Here is a 14,155-nt window from a genome sequence, read left to right on the forward strand (position 1 = left end):
ATGTACACTAAAGTTATTCATATTTTCTCTCTGTCTCTGTTTCTGTATCTCTCTGTGTGTCTCTGTCTCTTTGTGTCTTTTTCTCTCACCTCAGTGAGATAGTCACACTCCTTATGCTAAACTGTAACATTTCCCCAACTCAACCCTATGATTGATCATCTGGAAAATAAAGGGATAATAGGACTTAGAGCTGAAAACCTCATGTTACACAAGGAAACTAAGGCCCAAAGAGGTTAAATGTTTTGCAGAAGATCACATTGATTGATGAGGCAACCTGGACAATTAAGAGATGATCAGAATGCTAAACACATATGTGTACCACTTTAAGAAAATGGATTGAGGAAACTCCAACTTTATAAAATAGACAAAGGCTCTCTTCTAGTTCATTTAAAGTAGAATTTGACTGATAAAAATTTGGATTGATATGTAGCCTTTCTGGACCACAACTATTGCATAAAGTAAGGTACACCTGTCCCAAAATGCACAAACACCAGTGTAATCCTTTGATCTTTATCCACTTGCTATTCATGGCTATCTATATAAGAATGTATTTTTTAAAAAAATAACAAAGATGAGATTTTAATGTCAAGGGAACCCCTCCTCAGCTGATGCAATTTTAACCGCCTCGACACATTAGTAAATGGCGTGACTGAATATATGGGAAGAAATAAACTGCCTGGTGGCCGGGCTTCATTTGATGACCTTATTTCAATACAGTTCCTTGGAGTACAAATGCCCAGTGACTCTGGTACTATACCTGAAACCTTTCTCTCTTGGTAGGGCCTGCTAGGTTTTTGTTCTACGGGGCATGATGGTTTACGTCCATGCTATGACCAGGTATTAGCATGGAATTTAGTGGATATGATACACCAGTATAATATAAACACACCTTGACATTTGCCCCTTTATGAATAGGCACTGCCAGGATTCAGAGAATTACTTAAAGCCATTTAAAAAACAATGCAGTCAATATATTTGGGAAAAGGGCTTAATAATAAAGCAAGCATATGTCACCTTACTTCTGAATTAAACCAAGAAAAAAAAAACACATTAAAAAGTACTACAAATTTCTTTGCTCCGTAGCCAAGGCAGAACTGACTGTCTTACTGGAGGTAGGTAAATGGTCCTAAGTGATTTTCTGAACTTGGACGTGTCTATCCAGGTAGGTCCTGACTCTTCTCCCCGACTCTCCCTGCCTGCCCCACAAATTGTTCAGCCTGAAGCCTCACTGCTGCTCTGCACTTTACACAGTATGAGTACCCTGTGTCCCTGCAGCCCCTCTCCCTGTGATTGGCTGCTTCTTCCCAGCACTTCCACTTGAAGGAGGCTACCCAAGTCTTCATTCCTTTCCAGTCTGTACTGACTGTCTCCTTTTGGACTTTATTAACAATGCCCCCAAACTTGGTATCTTCACCTCTCACTCTGTCTCCCTTGTTCCAGCTTCCTTTTATGTTTTGCCTTCCCCAACTAGAACGCAAGCTCCGTGAGGGCAGATACTGCCTTTCATTTTGCTTGTATTCGCATTCCTAGTACACAGAACGGTGGCTGGCACATAGTAGGAGATCAGTAAATGCTTGTTGGCTTGATTTGACCTGTGGGTATAGTAAATATATACATGTATTTATATATGTATACATGGACCCATGCATGCTCAAATGTCACCTTCTCTTTGTCTTTCTCTGATTCCTCCGGCTAACTAAAACTCTCTGTCCTTCTATTTACTCATCTGTGTATATCTCCAGAGAATGCAAGTTTCCTGAACATCAGGGATGTTTCAGTTGTATTCCTAGAACCTAGAACAGTGCCTCATACATAGTAAACACTTAAGAAATGTTTTTGGAAGCAAATTGAATATATTGAATATGTTTGTAGATCCATGTCTATATATGTATGTATATGCTGACAGAGGAATGTTTATGTGTATATATATAGTATTCTTTTTTAGATGAAAGTCCATTTTTGTTTATTTCATATTAAATATGTTTATGTAGCATTTTTCTCTTTATAAGGGTAAGTCCAGTACAAGCTCATACTGGCTCATGAGAGCTGATAATTAAATTTTCACTGTGAGAATTTATACCTTGGAAATTGTTAAATGCTACAAATCAGAGTTTGATTTATTGTTTTGTTGTTTGGACTTGAGAAACTGATGGACAAAATGTAAATTCAGATTAAATTTAAAGGTGTATTGTACTCACATTTTTCCCCTGGAGAGCCAGTTGTTAAACATTTACCAGCACACTACCTGGTAGGCTTCTGGTAGGAGTTTTCTGTATATTCATTTCAGTTCTTCTCAAGTGTCTGATACTGAGCACATTGTTTGCATCTATAAGTATTTGGAAGAGATCGTCATCATAATAATGTCAGCAGGATCATAGAACCAGAGCTGAAAAGGGCCTCCGACGCCCTCAGGTGCAAAGCTCTTATTTTACAGATGAGGAAACTGAGTTCCAATAAGGTTAAGTGATTTACCCAAAGACACATATGTAGTAAGTTGCAGAGACAGAACTTGAACCAAGGTCTTAGGATTTCAAAAGAGTCATCGCTATGAAATAACAACATTTTCACTATTAGTAAGTAAAACACACATTTATGAGGATTTGGGGTGGTGACAGGTGCGGGAGGGCCTGAGAAAGCACACAGATATCATTAGAGAGTATTGTTTTGAGCAGTTTAGCATAACAAGCAAGTGTTTGGAATTAATTTAAAAGCGAATGTAAAAACAAAAAGTAAATTATCCTGCGCACTTCCAGTATTATTGATCTGCCACCGGAATCTGCTTAGTAATTGCCCAAGAAAACAATTACTTTACAGAAAAGATTTCGCATAGACCGGAATTAGACTAAAGCACATCTTAACCCCCTGGTGTTCTGAATGTCAGGAGCACGACAGTCTCTAATTAGGGCTCTACAAAGAGAGTGCCACAAAGATTAAGATTTGGATGAGCGTTTGCTTTTAAAAAGCAAATTTACCAATGTTTACATTAGTGCAGGCCTGGTAGAGTTAGTCTGGAATACTCTATGTGTTAAGCATTTGAATATAATTAAGGAAATTCTTTTTTAAATGTCTGTCTCACACACACACACACACACACACACACACACACACACACACACACACACACAAGCACGCACGCACGCATCATCCAGTTCTTGAAATGCTGTCCTTCCTAGGACATAAATGAACCTATTATCAGAGTCTGCTCCTCATTACTTTGGATATCATTGTCCTTATATCAAAATGATCATGAGGGCTTCTAGTCTGACTTGTTTCTCGAGAATTGGTGATGATTTTGTGTCTGTTCATTTGCTTAGACTGACCAGGTCTATGACTCGTGTGCGGACAGGAAACAGAATGAAGTTCAGTCATGTAGAGAGGGATTCAGTTGGTGAATTTCTCTTTCTCAGGACCCTACTCTTTGCAGCTGAACTAGTTGATGATATCATGTTGATCAGTCCCTTACTTTGCCCTTCTATACCTGTAAAAGAATCTAGAATATCCATAAAAAGAGGTGTGAAATTTCCTTGGATTTTGGTTTATATTGAATAATAAATATTGGCCAATGTCAAAGACTTGCTTTGGCCATGAGATTGTTGTTGCTTCAGTTGTATCCAACTCTTTGTGACTCCATTTGGGATTTTCTTGGCAACGATATTAGAATATTTTGCTATTTGCTTCTCCAGCTCATTTTACAAATGAGGAAACTGAGGCAAACAGGGTTAAGTGACTTGCTCAGGGTCACACGGCTAGTGAGTGTCTGAGGCTGGGTTTGAACTCAGGAAGATGAGACTTCCTGATTCCAAGCCCAGTGCTTTTTATCTATTGTGTCACCTAGCTGCCCTTCAGTTGTTATGCATTACCCCTAATATGTATTTATGTGAGCTATGGCTTATGTTTGATCATTAAGCTAATTAACCTTTATAATCAATGACCGCCATAGTATTTTATGAATCGTATGGATATATATGCATGTATACACATACATACATACATACATACATACATACATACACATTTACACACCACACACATACACACATACACACATACACATACATACATACATACATACATACATACATACATACATACATACATAACTTATATACATTAGTTGTTGTTCACTTGTTTCAGTTGAGTCTGACTCTTTATGACCTTATTTGGGGTTTTCTTTGCAAAGATACTAGAGTGGTTTGCTATTTCCTTCTCCAGTTCATTTATAGATGAGGAACTCAGGCAAACAAGATTAAGTGACTTGCCCAGGGTCACACAGCTAGTAAATGTCTGAGGATGGATTTGAACTCAGAAAGATGAGTCTCCCTGGTTCCAAGTCCAGTGCTCTATCCACTGCACCACTTACCTGCCATATACAGATATACATGCATACATACATACATGCATGCATATATACATACATGCACACATGCATGCATACATACACACATATACACACATACATAATAGATGCATATGTATATATGTGTATGTGTATATATATATGTATATATATGTATATATATATGTGTATATATATATATATATAAAACTATAACCATAACCCCAATTCTAGTGTGTGTTGTATGTATATATCTATATCCATATATTACAGATAAATATATTTTATACTATATCTATATGTCTATTTAGCTTTTTATTTATGTCTTCTTTATATCTTTCACTCCAGGGAGAATTTCCTAAAAACTTCCCTCACCTCAAAAGCACTCATATCAGGTTCACCTGTGGTAGCCCCTTAAGCTTTGTTCAACGATAGTCCTATGTGTTACAGGAGTGAAAAGCATTAAGCAATAAATGGAAATTTGACTAAACCATAGGTTAGCATAAACTATAGTTCACAATAAGGCTGATATTGTGCATAGTGGATAGAGTAAGAATTTCATCAACTGTTGGCCAAACCCGCAGGACATGAGGCTTTCCAAACCAAGCTAGAGTGAGCCAGGTGCAATAGGTTATTAGCTTATTGATTACCATTGTGTTTCTGAAAGCTCTTCCAGTTTGATGGAAGCTTCCAAGACTTGGGGTTCACTAGAATAGCCGTGGAGATCCCAGGCTGTCCTCTATAATTTGACGAATCAATATGATTTTAGTGGAAGATACTCTGACGTGCATTTACTTATTTCCTGAATTTTTGAATGAAAAGCATTGAATGTATTTAAATGTTTTTATGTTGTTATTGTGGAGTTCATATCTCAAAACAATGTTAGCAAAATAGTGCTATCTTTAACCTGTTTGATTTTTTTGAGTGTGCACATCTTTCTTATTTACATACCTAGAATAATTTAGTATTCAATCATGCTAGCAGATAATCCACCATGTTTCAACTTGATAGGTTCTTGGGGTTAGGGTTAATACAGCCAGTCCTATTTTCAACCAGATCCATGAAATCAGTGTTTTAAATTGGTATTTACATTTGATTTGTAGTGAAGTAGGTTGAAAATATATTGCTCCAAGTAGACTAATGAACAGCTACCAAGAGAAAGCCATAAAAGGAATTATACAGTGTGCTCTCCTCTGCACAGTGTGTGCAGGTGAATGAGGACAGCAGGCATCCCTTTTTTCTAACTGTTCACAAAGAGCTTCTGAAAGGTCAGGATTCCAGAGAGATCTCTTTGGTGCTAGCATCTCAATTGTTCCCAGGATGCTTTTGGAAATATGCGTTTATTGCCTGTCTGCAGGATCCCAGTAAGGTCACCACCCTCTGAGAGGAGGAAACTGGGACAGATGGACAAAGCTAGAGGATGAATGGAAAGGATAGAGAATAGCGAATGAGTCAAGGGGTGGTAATTTTTAAAGAGGAGACCGAAATGTCATGTCTCTTAATTGGGATAGCTGCCATCTAACCAAGATAAGTTGGGCATCTCTATTGATAGCTTCTTTAGAAATTTCAGTTCCATTTTTTCATTTTGATACATATATATATATATATATATATATATATATATTATATATATATATATATATATTAGCAGTTGGTGAATGAACAATTATTTTTAAAGTTCCTACTATGTATCAAGCACTGTATTAGGTACTAGAGATAAAAATAGAAATATGAAACAGTCTGTGCCCTCAAGGAACTTATATTCCAATATATGGATACTATATTTATAAGGGAGTAGTGGCCAGAGAAGGCAGTCTTGGCCTGGTGAGTCACAGAGATGGTTTGATTGCTATGCCCAGATCAAGAAGGAAACTGTGGTGGGGGGAAAGGGGAGTGTCAAAACAGATGGCAAGATTTCCGGAATGAATAATTGTTGGATGGGGTGGGATGCTGTTACTACCACTCCAGATTTCAGCACAGAATTCTTCACAGTTAATCTCCGCCACTGAAAAAAGAAAAACCACAGAGACGGCAGAACAGAACCAAATGTATAAGTCATTCGTTCTTAATAAATCACAGGAGAAACTCATTTAGAGTTAATTACTCCTCTCCTTATGCATTGTAACAGGCCTGTGGGAGACAATATGGATGCTTTGCTAAAAGATCCTCAGTTGACCCTCAGGTTCTCAAAGGTCATCTGGTTCAAACCATAATGGAATGGGCATCTCCTCTACACCTGCTTTGCCAAGTGGTCATATTACTTCCATTTGAAGGCTTCATTGGTAAACTCACTGTCTCCTAAGGCATCCCATTCCTCTTATGAATAGCAAATTGTTGGAAAGGTGTTCTTTGTTTGGAGCTAAGATCTGCCTGTCAACAACCTTTACCCATTGTCTCCCCAGGGACAAACAGAAAAAGTAATCTGCCATGTGATAGCCTTTCAGGTATTTGAAGACAGCTATCATTATCACTTCTAAGCCCTCTTGCCTTACCAGCTTGGATGCTCTCATCTACAAATCCTCTAGATTATCAATGTCCTCCTTAAAGGGTGGTACCAGAACTAAACAAGGTACTCCAGCTATTGTTCAAACAGATAAAAGTACAAGATTATTAACCTCCTCCTTTTGGACACTGTTTCTGATTTATAGAGTCTTAAGATTTTATTAACATTTTTACTTGCATTGTCACACTGTTGACTTGTTTTGAGCTTGTGGTCTATTGGCATCCCAGGTGTCTTTCCTATGAACTATTCCTATCTGTTGTATCTTACACCCTTGCAATTGATTTTTAGGACAAGTATAGGACTTTATATTTATCCCTGTTAACTTTCATTTTATGATTCAGGTGCCAGTTTGTCAAGAATTTCTTGGATTCTGATTTTATGCTGTAATATGTGAGCTACCCCAATAATCTTTTATTTGGAAAACAAATGGCAAATTTGACAAATCTGATAAGTGTGCCATTTTTGTCTTTATCTTAGTCATTCTCATAGCTTATTCTAGAAATCAAAATGTACTTCTCTGATGTCATCTCCTTAATGAGATGTTCAGTTTTCATATTCTAATTTATTAAGTCCATATCTTTAATTAGTGATAGGAATGAAAATATCATCCATACCCCCCAGGTCTTCATATTCCTTCCTAAGGTTTCATAATCCCAGAAAAGATATAGAATTGACCCCTTCTTCTTTGGCCTACTTTGACTTTTCAAAATTGCAGTGACTTCCAGTATTGTAGATGTGGTTTCTATTTGAGTTTAACATGGAAGCTACTGATATTTTTCTACAAACCATTGTAACCTGAAGAGTTTATTGCTGAATTTTGTGATTTATGTCTGAGGTTATATCTCTTAAGACTAACAGCATGCTTCTATTTATTCACTTTGAAGGAATTACAAAGGATATATTAAATGAGGGCTCTAGAGTTTATCTAGACTATTGGGTTATTGCGCACTATGACTTATTGCAACTCTATGTGGATCAGACTCCAACTATTTGTTTCTTTCCTGACTTCTACTTAGGTATTACCAACTGCCTACTTGTCATTTACACTTGGAAGCCATATAGGTATTCTAAGCTCAACACGTCTGATGCAGAAATCATTATCCTTTGTCCTAAATCTATGTTTCTTCCTACCTAACTTCCTTATTTTTATAGAGGGCACCAACCTTTAGTCACTCATTATGTGATCTTAGCGTCATCTTCAGTTCTTCAATTGCCCTCACTAACCCCCCCCATATTTACCTACTTGTTGAGACTTGTTGATTCTTCTTCCATAATATCTCTCACATCTCTCCCCTCTTCTTTAGAAACACATCTGCTGCCATAGTCCAAACCCTTATCACTTCTTGTCAAAGCTATTATGGGAATTTCCTATTTGGTTTCCCCAACTCCACTCTCTCCCTTCTGCAATTTATTTTCCACAAAGTTACCCAGTTGATGTTCCTAAAGCATAGGTCTGAGCGTGTTAATCTCCTGATCAAGAAACTTCAGGGTTTTCCTATTGTCTCTGGGGTAAAATGGAGACTTTTCTATTTGGCATTTAGAGCCCTTCACAATCCAGCTTCATCATGTCTTTCTAGAATCTAGAGATCTAGAATCTAGTATTTCTATACATTCTATGTCTCAGCCAAACTGTGCTACTTGCTGCTCTCCTTATAAAACAGTCCACCTTCTCCCTCCATGCCTTTCTTCTGGATTTGCACATATCATGCATGCCTAGAATGCTTTCTCTCCTCACTTGTCTCTTGGAATTCTTGAAGCCTTTTAAGGTTCAGCTCACATGTCACCTCCTACATAAGGCTTTTCCCTAATGTAGGAATTGCAATAACTCATTGATTCCTTCTTCTGGTACTTTTCTTCTTGTGGTTGTTTTATTTTTCTCCATTATAACTGATGTTATTTCATTATGCTTGAATCCAGAGACTACTTCAGTGCTTTCACTGAAGTGCTATTCACAACTTTAGAAAGAAAAAAAGTAATCAAGAAAATAAATGCTGTGTAGCTTAACTCAACTTTAAAGGCTGATAATAGAGATAGAATATTAACAACAGGCACGTGAGTTATTGGGACACATTAAAAAGGAAGGATGTCATTAATATTGTATTTGGCCATAAACAAAATTATTTCTACATATTTCCCAGAATAGTAGACTCTAGTCTTTTGCTTGCCATGAAATGAAGTATAAAACATTGAAAAATCCATATGAAGGGGTGTGTATTGTGTGTAGTTTGCCAGTTGTTTGCTACAGTAACTCCATCTATGCTTGGCTCATGCCTTCTGAGGGGATGGGGTTTCAATAAGTAAATATAATGTAGAAAGAAGACTGGAACTTGATCAAGTATTTTATTTCCTGTTCAGTAGTTTTCTTTTTTAGGAAGAAAATTTAGGTCAAATATTGTGAAACAGCAAATATAAAAAGCTAGCATTTATACAGCACATTAAGGTTTGCAACATGCTTTACAAATATTATTTCATTTTGTCCAGAAAACAATCCTAGGAAATAAATGCTATCATTATCCCCCACCACCTTTTTATGAGAAAACGGAGGCACAGAGAGGTGCCAACACTCTACCTCACTTAGCTACCTAGGTGCTACTGTTCTTTTCATAAAACCAGTGAAACATAGTCAGGATGTATGGTTGGGCCCCAGATATTGTAATTTCCCCTAGCAGTCTTCCCTGGTCTCCTAGAAAGCTCAATGCATTTTTCCAAGTTATCTAATTTTGAATTAATTAAATCCATCTGTGATGCTTAGCACTCATATTTCAAGGATACTCTAGTATTATCATTAAGATTTGATCATCATTTATCACCTTAATCAATTGGTTAGTCTTCAAATTATCTTACTTACTCGAAGTAACATGTCTTATATGCATTTGTTTCAACACCCTCAACTTTCTTGCTGATGTGAGCTAACTAGCATTCCCTTGGGCTCTACCAAAGATCCAAACAAGGAGAATGTTCCGTTCTCCATATGCACATGGTTGAGCCTGTTTCCGTACAAATGACAGCATTGAGAACGTTCATTCCCAGCTCAGATGGTTCCAGTTCATTTGCTCATTTTTTATTTTGCCAGCTCCTAACTGGCCAATTTTTTTCTAAGTTCTCCTTATTGTGAAACTATTCCATTAGCATTTTTCTCCCATTGGAAACACACATTTTCTCATTTTTGCCTTGAAATAAAATAACTGGTGAGTTTGATAGAAATTTTAAAAAAATAAGTAGTTTTGAAAAACTGACTAGAACAGTATAAAGAAAGCCTGTTTGTGAAAATTTAGGGTAGCAATAATCAAACTTTTTGGTTTTAGGATCCTTTTACACTCTTAAAAATTATTGAGAACCCCTCAAAGATATTTTGTTAATGTGAGCTATATCTAATGACCTTTACATATAAGAAGCTAAAGTGTCTTAGTATAATATGAAAATAATTCTGGTCTTGCTGAACCCCAGAATGGGATGGGGGCCACCAGGGCCCCTGTTCCCAGACTACACTTTGAGAACCACTGCCTTAGGAGATTACTTCACCTGAGGTTTATATTTCCTTCATGAATGATGATCAGCAAAAACAAAGATCCATAATAAGTAACTCTATGTAGTTTCTCTAACTTAAAAAAAATGCCTTTTTATATTTAAAATAAGCTGAGAGCTGTTACCACAGAACTACTGTTATACATCATTTTAGCAATGTCTATTAAGCAAGTAATTGGCTTACAGAACATAAAATTAGGGTTTGTGCAGTCAATAGCAACTTTGGGATACATGGGACGCCTATTTTTACTTTCAATAAAATGCCACATTTGCCTGATGTGCCAAATTCCTTGGCACAGTGGCATTAGTACCACATCTCTCAAATTATCTACCCCTGCTTCCTAGCATCTTAATTTCTCTGTCTGATAAATTCATGTAAAATATCTAACATAATCGTTGCCTAGTTTACAAAAGTTAATTTATGGGTTCATTGGTTGGACTCAGAGTACATTTTCATTTAGAAACAATGTTATATGAGGTTATTAATTTCTAGTGAAGCCTACAAAAGCCTATTGAATCCTTAATGTCCCTGAGGAAGAGTGCTATATAACCTAGCTACTATTTACAATATCACCTTTGGGAAAATGAATTCAAAATTCCATCTTCCTGCAAAATGCCAGATATTTATCTCTTCTCATTAAAGTAGAAGCAGGAACTTCTACTCATTCCCACTTCCAGGTTGTGGAGAGAAAGGAGATTCCTATAGTTCAAACTAATGATGGTATCTGCAGTAGCTTGGCATAGGGAACCCAGAAATGTAGAGTTTGGGTGTGTAGGGGTGGTGAGGGGTCATAGCCAGAACATCTAAGGATAGGGCTGTTGTAGTAGGGCATGGGATAGGTGAGTATCAAGGATTGGCAGCAGATAGATCTTCCCTTCCTCATTCCCCCCTTTCTTTGGCTACCACTCAACCTGTCATGCCACCAAGGATCCCAACTCTTAGTTTTGAACCATTGGAGGTAACATCCCACGTACTAGCAAGTCTTCAACAGCCAAAGAGAAAGTGATAGAACTGGCAAAAATTAGGCACGTGTTGTTAGGGAGTGGTTGAATGGTTTGGGTTTTTGTGTGTTTTGTTACTACCTTATTTTATGGTGATATAATGTAAAAAATTGTAGTCTGGTTTATACTGAAGGATTGTTTAAAAAGTTAGTTAAATCATCAGGCTACCTTCTCTTTCATTTGCATAGTTGTTCTTCAATAACATCTTTTATGTTGCTCTTTGTATGCAAGTATTTTGGGGTAATATGTTGCAACCTATTCATATCCACTGTGTCTCTTCATTGTCCTTTGGGTGACCTACAACTTTAATTCTTTGGAGACTGTGGTTTCATGATTTGTAGCCATACTGGAAGAGTATTTATATTAAAGAGATGGCCCTTTGTTTCAGGGGGAAATTTAAAGTCATTAAAAAAACATTATGCAGTTTCTCAAATGCAATCTAACCTGCTTTCTTCCTTTTATGCATTTGTGATCCCAGATCACTGGTCCTTTACATGTCTTTTTATGTAGCAACTAATAATGATAATTGCATTTACAGTGTGTGTTAAGGTTTGCAAAAACTCTTTATATATATCATCCCATTTAATCCTCACAACCATCCTGTGGAATTGGTGCTATTATTAATTGCATTTTATAGATGAAGAAACCTAAGGTTGAGAGAAATTAAGTGATCTGACCAGGGTCACGTCTTTAGTAAGAATGTAAGAGAGGATTTGAATTCAGGTCTTCTTAAGGATCACTTGATCACTTGATTTACTGGGTCACTCTGCTGCACTGTGTGTGTAAGGGGAGAGAGACAGAGACAGAAACAGAGAGAGACAGAGAGAGAGAGAGAGAGAGAGGAGGAGGAGGAGGAAGAGCTAGGACAAGGCTTGGGGGTAAAGAAGGAAGAAGAGAAGGAGCAGGAAGAGAAAGAAGGAGGTAGACGAGTTGGAGGATTGCAAGCCTACGGGAAAGGGGTTTTCCAACATATTTAATAAAATGAGGTAAGATATCAGAGATCATTAATGAGAGAAATGATGCAATTTTAGTAATTTGTGATGAAATATCAGAACATATCCTTTTGTTCCATTAGAACCTGTGGTAAATATAAACAATAATTCACCAGCTAGTAGAGAGGAATGATGACCCACCTATACTAGACATGGAGTTATCATCTTTAAACTCTGCTACATTAAGTTTCACCTACATTTCTGGGGAAAATCAGCCATTTCTTTTCCATAAGACCTAGGATAGGGACAAGACTCTGAGGTAAAGAGGGATCTTTGGCTTAGAAGTTAAGAAATGGAACAGGCCTAGGAACACAGGGCTGGTGCCATCCATCACCTACTCTATGAGGTAGACCAGCAGGTTTTGGGCAGTTATCTCCCCTTCCTCTATATCTTCCGTCTACATTGCCAGGCCCACTGTCAAAGATTTTGGCCTCAACTCTCCTTGGGATGAGGTGCCAAATGGAGAGGGGGAATGAGATGGGGAAGCAATGGGAGACGACAATCAGTAGAGTGTTGGGAAAACTGAAGGAAAAGCAATAATCTTGGTGACTATTGGTATATAATGGGTGTACATAAGACAAGTATATGTAAATGAGTCCTTAATGTTAGATGTCTTAGTAGAGAGAAAGGACAATGACAGAAATATACAGCATCTACTGCCTAAGATTGTTGTGAAGATAAAGTGAGATAATATTTGTAAAGCACTTTGCAAACCTTAAAGTACTATACAAATGCTGGTTATTATTGTTATTATTATAGAAATATACTGCACATATTAGATAAGAAATCATTGCATTGGTTGGCTTGAATCTGTACCTGAATCCCAGGTTTCCTTCCTTGTCAAAGAAAGGCATCCAAGGTCTAGTTCTAGCTCTTAGTACATCTCCCCATCTAACTACTCTGTTTCTTCATTTGTCAAGTATACATGTCTTATCTCTCTGAAGGGACTTGGGAACAATAGCTACTATAAAGAAGACAATGCCTACAAACTCTAAGTAAGAACAATAACAATATTGTGCATGAAAGCTTTGTAATTTTTCTTGTGAGATTATTAGCTGCCTTTTTTCTTATGGATTGAAAAATGCAAATGGGATGCTAATGATGTAGATCCATCTGTTACTCTTAAAGTACCATAGAAGAAGGCCTAAATTTAAAGCTGTTCTATGGCACTTTCTCAGCTTTGAAGACCCACTTTGGAGGAAACTGTTTCCATTTCAAACAAGCTTTGATGTCTTTTGAGGTACCAGGCCTGCTTCAAGGATATGGAGCTGCCACTTTGAAAATGCTAGTTCACTCTGCATAGACTACAATTTCTTCTGGCATCTGTAGCAAGTACGTTTATAGCAGTGTACCAAATATATGTTGAGGCTGAAGTTTAATATAGTATTTGGAAAGGCTGTTAAGTAAATTATGGCAAGTAAGTGCTAGCTGACTACCGATCCCTGAAGACTTCTGCAGGTAAGTCAATGATTCTCTTAAATGTTTTTCTCCCTTAATGTTCAACCTAGTAAGCATTCCAAAAAGCATTTGCTTCTGAGTTCCTGGAGCTGAACTAACTTCATCTAGGCCAATAGTCTATAAAGTTATTTATCTTATGGTAGGACTTGCTTCTTATTCTATCTACTGCATTGTTACACTCAAATTTAGAGAGAGATAGACTATTAGATTTGTCAGAGATGTTAGAGGTCCTTTAGTCTAATGCCATTATTTCATAGTTAAGGAGGCTAAGGCTCACAAGAAGTAAAGGAACTTGCTGATCATCTTCTCACCATGCTGCCTGTACTCCAGTCCTCATCC

General features: G+C 37.2%; 1 protein-coding gene across 2 annotated transcripts in view; it reads left to right on the top strand.

Moving 5' to 3' along the window:
• Nucleotides 1–14,155, top strand: part of LHFPL6 (LHFPL tetraspan subfamily member 6) — a 277,506-nt gene that overhangs the window by 160,254 nt on the left and 103,097 nt on the right. The gene's annotated exons all lie outside the window — the stretch shown is intronic.

The sequence above is a fragment of the Phascolarctos cinereus genome, unplaced genomic scaffold (genome assembly GCF_003287225.1).
Source record: "Phascolarctos cinereus isolate Bilbo 61053 unplaced genomic scaffold, phaCin_HiC Scaffold_726;HRSCAF=1367, whole genome shotgun sequence".
NCBI lineage: Eukaryota > Metazoa > Chordata > Mammalia > Diprotodontia > Phascolarctidae > Phascolarctos > Phascolarctos cinereus.